Below are 14,664 nucleotides of genomic sequence, written 5' to 3'. Positions count from 1 at the left end.
TCGGAGTTGGGACAGAGCTTCTGGTTCCAGTCCAGGGGTGTTGAGACAAGCCGGCATTCTATCATGCTGAACTTGTACAACATATTCAACACATAGTATCTTTGTGAGAGCAATATGCCATCGGGGGTTCAGATCACCTCGATCCCAAGAAAATAATGAAGGTCCCCCAGGTCCTTCATCTCAAACGTATCCAACAACTAGGACTTGATTCGGCTGATTTCATCGAGTCTGGGCTCGGTGATGACTAGATGATCAACATACAGCAAGATGCAAACCGAACCGTCCGGACCTTGCCGGATGAACAACGAAGAGCCAGACTTGGAGGCCACAAACCCCATCTTACGCAACCGGTGCGTGACCTTCGCATTCAAAGCTCGGGGGGCTTGGTTCAGGCCATAAAGTGACTTCTTCAGCCGGCATAGCGCCAACTTGTTCATCTCCGTCTGGAAACCGGGAGGTTGGGTCATAAAGACCTCTTCTTCAATATCTCCTTGAAGAAATGCATTCTTTACGTCCATCTAGTGAAGATGCCACTCCCTTGCCGCAGCAACCACCAACACCACACGACCTGTCGTTACCTTCGCTACTGGAGCGAAGGTCTCATCGTAGTCGATTCCGTGGGTCTGCGAGTATCCCTTCGCCACTAACCGGGCCTTGTACACCCAATTACATCCAATCGGTTTACAACGTCAGGGAGGGTCAACTAGGTCCCATCTGTCATTGGCATCAAGTGCCCACATCTCTTCTTCCATAGCAGCATGCCAATGTGTGTCCTTTGCCGCTTCTGCGTAGCTCTCCGGCTCACGCACTTCTGCCACCTTGGTCATGTACACATAGTGATGCGCCATGTACTCATTGTACCCGTACCACGTCACGGGGTTCTTCTGGCTGGTTGACCGGCATAACTCACCGTTACCCGGTTTGAGGCTCTTCTTGGCCAGTTTGGTTTTTGTTGCCGAAGAACCGTCATTTTCCTTTCCAGAGTCGGATCCGCTCCGATCCGACTCATCATTACCAGTTTCATAATCTGGCATCTTCTTCTTCCCCTTCTCTTTGCGTGTGAACCGTCTCCTCGGTTCCTTGCGCAGGGAGAGCACGATAGAGTCTTTACTACTCACCGGTTCCACATCGAACTTGTCGGATTGACCTAGTCTCTCGTTCGGCCCACTCAACCGACACGATTCCAGACTCTCTTCTTGAGTCCCGGATTCATCATCTTCTACCAGGGCCGGTTCAGGCTCACTAGCCTCATCCTCCAGTATTGGGTCGGGGTCAGAAGTCGCAGCCGGTAAGGCATACCATGATGCCGTCTCATCAAACTCAAAATCCCGGCCAACTTTGACCTACTTTGTCCAGGGGTTATAACACTTATACCCCTTTTGCTCATGCGAGTAACCGACTAGGATGCATTTCTCCGACTTTGCATCCAACTTCCTCCGCGTCTCATCCGGCACATGCACATATGCAATGTTGCCGAACATCTGAAGGTGTCGCAAATTCGGTTTGTGCCCGAAATATAGCTCATGCGCGGACACCTTGTCACCGATCCGGTTTTGGATGTAGACAACCGTCTGAACCGCCTCCGCCCAGTAGAAATGGGGCGTGCTCTTCTCCTTCAGCATTGTCGTTGCCGCATCGATAAGCGACCAGTTCTTCCTTTCGGCTCCCTCGTTTTGTTCCGGTGTGTATCTGCAGCTAAACTCTCGCCGAATTCCTGTTTGCTGCAAATAACTGTGGAATTTGGTCGGAAAAATATTCTTTCCCGCCATCTGACTGCAGGCACTTGATCTTTCTTTCCATTTCCCGTTCAACCAAGCTTTGCAAGTTCCGGAAAAATTCGAAGACTTCGCTCTTCCGCTCAATGAGGTAGATCTATATGTGTCGGGTGTAGTCGTCGATGAAGGAGAAGAAATATCAACTCCCACCAAGACTCATGTTCTGTGTTGGTCCCCATACATCCGAATGAATAAGGTCGAGCTTGTTATGGCTACGGTTTCATTCGGTGGGCAATGGAAGCCGGTGTTGCTTCCCGAGTTGGCAGGCTTCACATACATGGGCCTTTCGGCCACTAAACTTCGGCAAACCAAAAACAACTTGTTTCGTTTGCATGTCTTTAAGCTGCTGGTAATTGACGTGGCCGATCCACTTGTGCCAGAGATCAATATCTGATTCAATCTTCTATCCTTTGGCGAACAATGCGGTGCCGACGTCATTGGTGTTGAGGATGAACATCCTCCCATCTCTGCACCCTTGCGCAATGATTTGGCCCTCTTCCTCGATGAAGCACCCGAGGTGCGTAAACCGCACCTACATCCCCTGGTCGACTATCTGTCCAACCGACACCAGGTTCTTCATGATGGTCTGAACGTGTAATACGTTCATCAGCTTCCCCCTCTATCCGACGTGGCTCAAAGGGACTTCTCCGATATGCACGATTGGGTGAGGAGTGTCGTCTCCGGTTTCGACAACTCTCAGTTGTTCTGGTTTCTCCAGGAAGGTGAACCACTCTTTGTGGCTCATCATGTGATTCGACGCACCGGAATCAACATACCATACTTCCTCCGAGTTGGAAGTGGTCTTCTTCATCGAATTTGCCTCGTGCTTCATCACCAAGGCTGACCCCTTACCGGTCTTCCCGGTTCCGGATCCTTTCGATCCTTGTGCGTAGTGCGAGCTTTGCCGGTTCTCCCGACCGGTTTCGCCAGATCCAGATTTATCCGAATCGGCATGCTTCTTCAAGCACTCGCTTTCTCTATGGCCCTTTTTGCCACAGTACTAGCATTCCGTGGTGGATTTATCTTGCTGGCCTCCGACGCTGCCTTGACTCCCCCTGCTTGTGGAAGTCCCGGAACTGCTGTTGGCACGTTCTCTGTGCCTTCTTTCCTGCTCTTGCCGGCTGTCTCTAGTGCGTGCCGACCCACGTCGCCCCCCATGCACACGGGGCCTATCCGCCTTCGTGTACAACATTCTGTTGTCCGATTGAGTGGTCCTAGACCCACTCGCATGGTTTTCTTCGACCATCAGCATCGATTGCAAGTCGAAGAAGGTCAGTGGTTTCTCTTGGGTGCAGATCGTTGTCCGGATTGGCCCGTACCTTTGCGCTAGACCACCAAGGAAGATTTATACCATTTCGTCTTCGTCCACCGTCATGTTGATGGACCCAAGAGCATCGCAAATCTCCTTTATTTTGGTGGTGTAGTCCGTAACCGACATATCTCTTTGTCGGATGTTGTTCAGCTCTTGCCGGAGCTGCAACTTACGGGCTATGGTACTTGCGGCGAAAATCTTACGCAAATTTTCCTAGGCCTCCTTCGGCGTCTTTGCATCCCTGATGTAGCCGAGCACCTGGTCATGCACACAAGACGCGAGGCAGTATAATACTCGGCTCGCTCTTTGCTCCCATACCGGGAAGTCCTTGTGTCCAGACTCTGGTGCTACCTCATTCGTTCCTTCCACGAAACTCCAATACCCATGCCCCAGTAGGTACTAGTGCATTTTTTATGACCAGGACGCGTAGTTGCTTCGGTCAAGCTTCTCTGTAGGAAGTGAACTCGCCATACCTCTGTCCATATTTTTTCCTGTCTACTGTTTTGTTCTCACAACCTGTAGGGTTTGTCTTGTGAAAGCAAATGTCGGCTGCAGAGGTCTTCAACCCTCGCGCTCAAATACCATGTGAAGGATTATGTGCGGAAGTGTAAGACAATAGCTTGGATGCGTAGCAGTAGAGAGAGAGAAAGAGAGAGAGAGAGAGAGAGAATAGTACACAGAATATAGAGAGTACTCGGGAGAGACAGAGAGAGTAGAACAATAATCTATTACAAAACAATAATAGTTCTCTGTACATGAAACGTGCTCAATAGCACTATTTATACAAGTCCTGAGAGGACTGACAGAAGTACCGCGTACTTCAATGCTCACTCGAGCGTCTAGCACTAACTACAAGACTATTAACTACCTAATAATCTAAGCTATTACTAGGCTTCCGGTTACTCCTGGATCCGGCTAACCAGCTCCCCAGCTCACCGGCTCAGTTGCTCACCAGGTCACTCATCCGGCGCATCCTTTCGTATGCCGATCCGGCTCAAGCTTATTCAGCCGATCCGGATCTGGTTGAGCTTGCCGCTCAACAATACCCACATTGTCTTTCATTGAGAACCTTTGCTCCGAATCAGATCGGATATCGCGAACCATCCGGATCGCCTTGATTGATGACCCATCCAATTCCGATTGGACTTGTGTCAACTGTTACTATGATCGGTCGGTCATAGTTCAGCTTCTTTAGTGCTTTTGCCCTCCGTAGTGATTTCTTGAGCTTTCTCACGGCTATCGTATGCTCCGGTTTCCATTCGAACTTCTTACCCTTCTGCAACAAGTGATAGAGTGGGTCCGCACTATGTGCATAGTGCGGAATCCATATGTGGTAGAATGCACATGCTCCGAGAAACCTTCGGACTTCGGATTTTGACTCGCATATTTCTTTCATAGCTTGAACCGCATTGATCTTGGTCGGTAACGGTCTTCGGCCATAGGGCCAACATAGATGTCCGACTACCAATATCTCTTCTTGTCTGAATGCCGATTTCTCCCCAGAAAGTGTTAGGTGCACATCTTCTAACTTTCGAAGCACTTTCTCGTAATCGCAAATATGGTCGACTACGAACTTTCGGCATCCTCGATCATCCATAGTTTCATCTTTTTCTTCTACCCCGCATCCTTTCATCGGAATGTCATCTAGGAACAACATCGTTATCTCCGGGATGCAATCTCAAAGCACCTTGTTCATTGCATTCATCATATGTGTAACCAAGTTTGTCGCTCCTTGTGGTAGTGTACACATTCAAACTAACCCTATCGGTCTCCGCATGGTGGTGATGTCTCGGCTCTCCACGACTTGTTGGAATTGGTCATACCCGGAGTATAGGTCTCCGATGGAGTATATCGCGCGTCCGGCAAAAGCTTCCGCAAATTCGTCCACTATCGGACTGACTCCCGAGTTCTGGATCGTGACCTTGCTCACCGGTTGCAAGTCTTGGATAAATCGGAGTGATCCATTCTTCTTCGGAACCGTAAACCATCAATTCGAGTATGGAACGTTTGATGGCTCCAGAATCCCCATCGCCACCTTCTCCTTGAGCAAGTCGATGACTTTCGGAATATGCACCCGTGGCACCGGAATCGGCTTCAGGTTCCATGGCACATGGTCAATCATGAAGATCACAATCGGCTCCACTATCTTCAGATCAATGCATCCTATCTCCCTTGATGTGAATGTGAATGCTTTGCCATGTTGCTCCAACATCTCATGAAACCGTTCTTCTTCTTTTTGTAAGAGGAAACCACCTCCACCGATCCGAAGTTTCTTCCAGGTCTCATCCGTGAAGACATGTCCGATATCCACAGACTTCCGAAGTGTCGGATCTCCCGAGACTTCTTTCCTCTTTTGTTCGCTATCGGCGGGTAGTGGTCCCGCGTCCGGTTTCACCTTCTTCTCCACGGTCTTGTATTTCGTACTTACCATTGCTTCTTCTTTACGGAGCACATCCGGCCCCATTTTCGCAATGATCTCGTACATCTCGACCGATTCCACCAGAATTACCCGGTTTCCCTGGTTGGTATCTTCCGCGAGCTCTTCAAGCCGTTGTAGCGTGCTCCCATAGAACACTTCTTCAACTATTCCCACGATTTCTTCGTCCTCTTTTATTATTGATGTCGATCGTAACTTATCCTCCACTTTTCGGTATTCTTTCTTCATTCCTCCGGTTACAGCCGTGTACGTGGATGCCCCATCCGGACCGATTCATACTTGTTTTGCTCCAAGAATTTTCTTCCTGTGTGGGGTATCAGGGCTTCTCGAACTATATCACTTCCCCACTCCGCAACAGTCCGCTCTAAAAATCCATTCTTGTTGGGACAAGAGCTCTCTCTTGTTCCTTTCATGATTTGCTGGCACTGTTTGTAATTGGACGGATTTCCCTCCGTTTTGGCTCCGAATTCGTGCAAAAGCCGCACCGCTATCGAGCACCTACGTCTCCATCCATGAAGCTGTGATAAAGGGTTGCCCGAAGATCACGGAGTGTGAGACCTCATCTTGTATGAATCCCCAATCTTCACCATCACATCCGGACAAGCCGCAAATAGATCTTCCGTTGCTTTAGTGGCCACCCGGATCTTCCATCCATGATTGGTGTTAATAGACCACTTCCCCTTCCAGTAACACTCCTTAGACATCAAATTGATCTCCGATCTGTGATCAATCAATGCTAGCACGGGCTCTTTGATGTTGTTGATTCGGACCGGAGTCTCGGTAGTTGCGCGCGCCCAGTGTGGCTTTGTATAGTGGGAATTCGGAATCTCCTCCTCCACTTCGGTGTCGTTCATCAGAACGGTATTTGCATTCACAATCGGCACATTTTCCTCCATAGTTTGTCTTTTTCTTTTCATGAGGTCCACAAGAAGATCATGGAACTCCTTTTTTGCTATTCCGAGTAGTTCCCGAAGCGAGGCCCGACTATCGAGGATTCTCTCCTTGAACACTTTCTTTATGTCCTTCCATTGCTCGATGTCCGAAGCAAGTTTGAATGTCAGAATCGTTTTTCCTTTCCCTCTTCCGTCGGAGTTCCAGCTCTCCGGTGTTGTTACGGGCATGACCATTTAATATCCCGTGGTGAGAATTTACCATAGTATTCTATACACGTGGATAAGTGTGAGGGTTAAACGAGAGTGTAAAGAAGGGGAGGATTACTTTTAATCCTCGGGATTGAGACAACCCATTAGGTCAAGTGTGACCTTGCCTGGGGGCCTTGGGTATCGCTATAAATAAGAGGCCTAGCTACCCTCATTTGATCATCTTTTGACTACATCGAGACTCTGCTCTTGTGGTGGGTCAACTCTTGTAGCGAGCGCGCCAACACCAGGTACAACTTGACGCCACAGCGGTGGTATGGGACGCCGATCGAGGCTCGAGTCCGTCTCGATCCCTTCACTCGGGGGTGGTCGGGTGGATCGGCACCCTTCTTTCTCTTTCTCCTTTCTATCTATCATTAGCTTATCCTTATCTTAAGCTTACTTTAGTACATAGATCTGTAATATTTGGTATCAGATTTATGTACTAATGTTTCTTTGTTTGTCTTTTGTCTTTTGATTGATGGTGATCGATCGATGTGCGGTTGGCCTGGATCTAGATAACGATCAACAAAGAACTTCGGTAACTCTTTCTGTAATAAATTTTTTTCTTTCTATTGTCTCTTCTCCCATCTAATCATAGGTTTAGTTTATATGTCATTTTTTTTCATTAAGTCAATGATGTTGTAGTGGTCTTTAATTGATTATCTAAAACGTTTACATATGTGCACGAGGTCAATACCTCGTTTGACATATTAATAATATGTGATGAGTGTCGTATGCCTACGAGGTTAATACCTCAATTACGTATTACGTTCAAGAACATATGTTACGTTTGCGTATGAGTTTAATACCTTGATTTGTTATAAACGATATGTGGTTGGTCTCGTATGCGTAAGGGGTCAATACCTCAATTGCGTATTACGATGATCTCTTATTTGTGGATGTCTCGTGTGCGTAGAGGTATATACCTCGATTACGTATCTCGATCACATCATTTGTGGCTATTTAATATAATGATATGTTAATATAGGCATATGTGGTCACGTATATACGTATTTGATCGTATATATGTGATAAGTAAACATATGTGTATATTCGTTATTACGTGATTATATCGAAAGTTGTCCTTGTCGGGAAAAGGATGTTGGTGGCCGTCCTCACATTTTTGTGAGAATGGCGTTGTCACCATCCCTTTTTCAACAATTTTTTATTGTTGACAACCCCGTTGATGACCTCGATTTCGTTACGTAAAGAAACGCCTATAGCCGTAATGATGTTGAGTACGTAGGGCTTGACCCACTTCAAGTGAGGTCGCTCCAATGACACACGTATCCAACATCCCTCCCTCATTACATGGATACGATGCCACCATGAGCTTGTTCTTACGAGAGGCATTCGTAATGGCGTGACCATGTGATGGGCCACGTGGGCCTACTACGAAACGAAGGCTCATTTGGCTTGACCATTAGGTTGCAATTTGGCGTATGCCATCATAATTACGAGACTTGAGGTTAGATAACGTACCAACATAGTTTTGGTAAATGAGGGCGAAATAAGGACCCTTGAAATATATGTTCTTTTAAAAAAAAACATATATGATCAATTGCCTCGCATATCTCTTATACGCATCAAACATTAAGCATTCGAGAAGAGCAACTTACTTGGTTGGCTCAAGTGTTTAATGTATTTGTTCTCGAGGTCTCGAGTTCAAATATGACCAAGACCATACAACATCCTTGATACATATGACTATAACACATGTTTAGACTTAAGGTCTAAGTGCACCTCGGGGTCCTCGTAATAGGACTTAAAGAGCCAAAACCACATATGTGGGCACCGAAACATAGTTTATTGTTAACATTTTTTTCGTGTATAAACTATTCATGACGCGAACATACATGGTTGAGCCTCGGGGAGCCGCCATGAAAAAATCGATATAGAGATCAGGGAAAGACATTAAATTGTCACCCCCATGGTTTTTAAAACACCTTTGTGTTACCATAGTCACCTGATCTTGAACCTCATCTCATACGTATAGAGGGGTATTGACGTGAGATCATGATATCGATTAATGTTTGCCCATGATATGTTTACATCACGACATGATGTTATGACTATCTCTTTGACCTTATCCTATTTCTTTTCCAGAAATAATCTTTAATGGCTCAAATTAACAACCCGATGTCATCCGCTCAAGCGGAAGGAACTCAAGGGAATCCTCCTGGACAAATGTCCACTGAGATGTATTTGGCACAAATAACCCAATACCTTAGTTTCACCGCTCAACAGATGACCGAATTTCGGCAATCTCAGAGTGCTCTTGAGGCACGCGTCATTAGTCTACAACGTGAGACTAATAGACCTGATGAGCAACAAGGTGAATCATCATTTGTTGTTAAGCCATTTACGGGAGACAAAAAGGAAAGAACTGAAGAGGCAATCTGCACATGGCTAGGACGATGGGAGTCTCATTTTGAGCTCTATCCCACGCCAAATAGTACGAAGATTGCATATGTCGGTCGAGAATTCAGGGGTAAGGCCGCCGCCTGGTGGCGTGGGCTCCGTACTATGGGGAAATTGCCCGATACCTGAACAGATTTTGTCACGGTTTTTAAGGGCCAATTTCTGCAACCTCCCTCTCGAACCGAGGCAGCACAAGCTTTAATGAACCTCTCTAGCAGGAAATTTTCCTCGCTAGAAGACTATGTTCACCATGCTAGAACCCAAATCCAAAAATCGGGTCTAGAAGGGGACAATTGGTTGATAGCTTGTTTTGTCAATGGCATCCCCAATTCGGACTATCACTGGATAGTGCACGATAAGAAACCAAAATCCTTCAAAGAGGCCGTTGAAATAGTTCTTCGCTATCAACGCACTTCGAAGAAGGACCATAACAAACCCAACGAAGCGCCCGGGACTAAGCAGTCCCAATTTGTTGGGAAACACAAGACACCCAACAAATTCCTGGATTGCAATTGTAAGCGACAACATCCTTTTTGTGTATTCTGCAAAAAGAAGGGTCATACAAAAGATCAATGTCGAAAGCTCCAACGGAAAGAGCACGACAACAAAGCTAAAGCTGCAGACCATAAAGGTCAGATTCCTAATGTCCTTCAGGTCTATACACATCATTTAAGTAAATGTCAATGTTCTTTCCCTCACTATGTATTGGGTCCCAATGATTTACTACATGCAAACGGGTATATCAATGGATCTCCCGTACAATTTTTATTTGATTCGGGAAGCTCACACAATTTTGTGAATGATCGTTTGGTTCAGATATGGGGAATCCAACCCACCATAAGTGATCACACCTACACGGTGCACTTGGCTGATGGAAGAGTACAATACATCAACGGGGCGATTCATTCATTAGGAATTTCTATTGATACTTATATAGAGGAAGTAGACTTCCATGTAATGAATCTTTGTACCACCGATGTAATACTGGGTTATCCCTAGTTTTATAATAAAAACTCTTCTTTATCTATTGATTGGGTTCATCATTCCATTTCTTTTGTACTGAACAATTGTACACATTTTATTCAATGTGTAAAAAAACAATCCCTCTCGATTGTTTCCTCGTGTCCATCAATATCCGAGTTGTCTTGTTCTACTCTATTTTATTGTGTACTTGATCCGGACATTCACGTTTATAATATTGATAATGTCTCGGTTCAATTAACATATTCTGAACAACAACTTGATGAAATCTTAAATGATTTTCATGATGTTTTACCAAATGAACTACCTGATGGGTTACCTCCTAAACGTAATATAGACCATCGTATAGATATTGTACCTGGTGTTACACCAATAAGTATACCTCCGTATCGCTTAAGATGATCTGAAGAAGATGAGGTATCTAAGCAACTCAATGACTATTTACGAATGTGATATATACGTTATAGTAAATCTCCATGGGGTGCACCAGTTCTCTTGGTTAAAAAGAAAGAGGGCACATGGCGTATGTGTATTAATTACCGACGCTTGAATAAAGTGACGATCAAGAATTCGTACCCATTGCCCCGGGCTGACGATCTAATTGACCGTCTCCAGGGAGCTCGGTATTTTACGAAACTTGATCTCCCTACAGGCTACCATCAAATACGAATAAGTGAGGACGATGTTCCTAAAACGGCATTTCGTACACGCTATGGCCATTACGAGTTTTTGGTTATGCCTTTTGGTTTGACCAATGCGCCGGCTACATTTCAACAAGAAATGAATGACATTTTCCGAGAACAACTTGGAAAATTTGTCATTATTTTCTTGGATGATATTTTAGTTTATAGCCGTACATTACAAGAACATGCTAGACATGTCCGCTTTGTTTTACAAACATTGCATGAAAAACAGTTTTATGCGAAGATCTCAAAATGTGAGTTCTTCAACAAATCAATTACTTATCTAGGACATCTCATAACCGAATGAGGAGTTCAAATTGATCCTTCTCGCATTGAGAAAATCAAGCTTTGGCCCACTCTTCGGAATATTCGAGAAGTTCGATCATTCCTTGGTTTTGTCGGGTTTTTGCGAAAGTCTCTTCGTAATTACTCCCAATTGACGACGTCGTTTACTGATCTTTTAAAAGGTCAAACGCATAAGTCTACAAAACCTATTGTGTGGAATGCTACACTAGACCTCTCCTTTAAGGAACTCAAGGACTTCTTTTACCTGATCCTTCAAAACCTTTTGAGGTTGAAACCGATGTAAGCGATTATGCTATAGGTGTTGTCTTGTATCAAGATGGTAAACCAATAGCATTCGAGAGTAAGAAACTTGATTCTGCTCAATGTCGGTATACCGTTCTAGAAAAGGAATTATTTGCAATTATACATGCGCTCAAAACATGGCGCCATTATCTTTATGGAAATCGCTTTGTGGTAACTACGGACCACGAGTCCTTGAAATATTTTTGTGACCAACAAGACTTGAAAGGTCGTAAGGCACGATGGGCTGATCCAGGACTTTGATTTTTCCATACAATATCGTAAAGGTTCCATGAACATTGTCGCTAATGCACTAAGTCGCATCCGTGAAGTTAACATGCTTAGCTTCACTGAAATAACATCAGATCTTTATGATCACCTTCGAGGCAAGTATCTTGATGACAGTTATTTTGCAAAATATTGGGCAAGATTTGAGTCTGGAACAGACACCACCACATCCTCGAAGGAATACTTCCACATTGCTAACGGTTTGCTCTACCGTAATGGGAAGGTTTGTGTTCCAGATTTACCCGAGGTCAAAAAGAGGATTCTTTTTTAATGCCATGATGCACCCTTAGCAGGGCACCCTTGAATACATCGTACACTCGTTCTCATCTCCACTCAATTTTATTGGCCTAAGATGCGTCCTGACATACATAACTATGTGACGAAATGTCACCAGTGTCAGATTAACAAAGCCGAGCGACTTAAAGCCGCAAGACTTTTACATCCCTTGGACATTCCCAATAATAAGTGGGAAAGTATATCCATGGATTTTATTGTTAGCCTTCCTCGCACCGAAAAAGGTCATGATGCCATCTGGGTTGTCGTTGATCGACTAACTAAAATGGCCAGATTTATTGCTACTAAAACCACGGTAACAGCTCCTGAATTGGCTTACCAATTTGTTGACGAATTATTTTGTTTTTATGGGTTATCGATGGATATCATGAGTGATCGAGATCCAAAGTTTACTAGTGACTTCTGGACGCAAGTCTTTAAGAAGTTAGAAACTACGTTGAGCATGAGCTCCACGGATCATCCTCAATCCAATGGATAGACAAAACAAGTAAACCAATTTATTGAGCACATGCTTCGAGCATACCTTGGTGCAAAACCAACAAAATGGGAACGTTATCTTCCAATTTTGGAGTTTGCTTATAACAGCTCCAAGCATACGTCGACGGGATATAGTCCTTTTATGTTGATGTATGGTTTTCAGCCACGAGCCCCGATTGATGTTAATATACATCATGATGAGTTGCGAAGTACGCAAAACTTTCTTCGGGATATGCAAGATATGTTGCATATTGCACGAGATAATATAAAAACAACTCAAGATAGAGCACGTTTTTATGCCGATCATCATAGGCAACCTCGTGTATTCAACCCTGAACAGAAGGTATTTTTACGTATACCTCACAATTCCAAGACATTGTCTACGGGTAAGTGCGCTAAGTTAGCCCCACGGTTTTGTGGACCTTTTACAGTCCTCAAACGCATTGGGTCATCAGCCTATCGTCTTGCTCTTCCCGATGGTGTTGGAATTCATCCAGTCTTCCATGTGAGTCGTCTAAAAGAACTTCTAGGTTATGGCGACAATACAGTTACCACTGAAACTCTGGTTACTTCTGAAGAATTATCTTCTAAACCACATGTACCAAAAAGAATTCTCGATGTTAAAACAAAAAAATTACGTACTAAAGAAATTCGAGAATTTAATATAAAATGGATGGATAAATCAATAAAAGATGCCACATGGGAACGCGAAAATACTCTCAGAACTAATTTCCCTAACTTTCCATTGCAAGAGTGCAATGTTTTAAAGAGGGGGAGTATGTTACGGGCATGACCATTTAATATCCCGTGGTGAGAATTTACCGTAGTATTCTATACACGTGGATAAGTGTGAGGGTTAAACGAGAGTGTAAAGAAGGGGAGGATTACTTTTAATCCTCGGGATTGAGACAACCCATTAGGTCAAGTGTGAACTTGCTTGGGGGCCTTGGGTATCGCTATAAATAAGAGGCCTCGCTACCCTCATTTGATCATCTTTCGACTACATCGAGACTCTGCTCTTGTGGTGGGTCAACTCTTGTAGCGAGCGCGCCATCACCAGGTACGACTCGACACCACGGCGGTGGTATGGGACGCCGATCGAGGCTCGAGTCCGTCTCGATCCCTTCGCTCGGGGGTGGTCGGGTTGGACTAGGAGAAAAGAAAATTCTACGGCAATTAAGAATGCCGCCGCCATCTTCGACATCGCACATAGTTCTTGAAGCATCCGCTCGAACATCATCATCATGTTGTTAGCCTCCGAATGATTTTCCATCTCCTTGCCACCCGTTTTCACGTCGAGTTCACGAAATATGTTGTGCCTTTCGGCTCCGGATCGTTGTGTGAGTCGGGCGAGAACCATTGAGGTTTTGGACTAGGAGAAAAGAAAATTCTACGGCAATTAAGAATGCTGCCGCCATCTTCGACATCGCACATTGTTCTTGAAGCATCCGCTCGAACATCATCATCATGTTGTTAGCCTCCGAATGATTTTCCATCTCCTTGCCACCCGTTTTCATGTCGAGTTCACCAAATATGTTGTGCCTTTCGGCTCCGGATCGTTGTGTGAGTCAGGCAAGAACCACTGAGGTTTTGGACTAGGAGAAAAGAAAATTCTACTGCAATTAAGAATATGAAATATATTGTAAGAAAGAAAGATATGAAAAACTCGTCAATCCCACGAGTATAATGTATTAGTGAGTACTTAGATTAAGAGAGAAAAATACTTAACAAATTCATTAATCCCACGAATATATTATATTAATCAACCCTTGTAAAATAATCAACAAGCCCATACATCTTTCTCTCCTTCTTATATAAGGATGGAAGAGGCTAAGCATAGCTTCATGCTTTTTCTAAAGTTTTCATGCACACTAAATGTGCATGAGTTGCTTTTTATAGTATGCTTTTTATTCCTAAATATAGTGCTCATGCTCACTAGATGTGCACGACTAATATTTTATTGGTTTACATTTTTCTTATAAATAAAGTATTCACGCACTCTAAAAATGCATGACTTACCTTTTTAATAAAGGTAGGCGTAAATAAAGGTCTTATAGGTATTAAATCTATATCTAAAGTATTAAGAATAAGTTACTACAATGGTAAGGTTAGGGTTGGTCTATGTGGAGGTATAGGGTTCGAACCTTGCCCTATGCACATAATAAATATTTTTTTAATATTTTATTTTGTTTATTATACATACTTTGAATCGAATATAGTATTTTACATATTTCACGTAGTGTGCGATTCACACTACGACAACGTAAAT

Source organism: Azolla caroliniana, unplaced genomic scaffold (assembly GCF_043228905.1).
Source record: "Azolla caroliniana isolate FFs.n. ecotype wild unplaced genomic scaffold, voAzoCaro1.0.p SCAF_9, whole genome shotgun sequence".
Taxonomy (NCBI): domain Eukaryota; kingdom Viridiplantae; phylum Streptophyta; class Polypodiopsida; order Salviniales; family Salviniaceae; genus Azolla; species Azolla caroliniana.
This window is presented reverse-complemented; position numbering follows the sequence as displayed.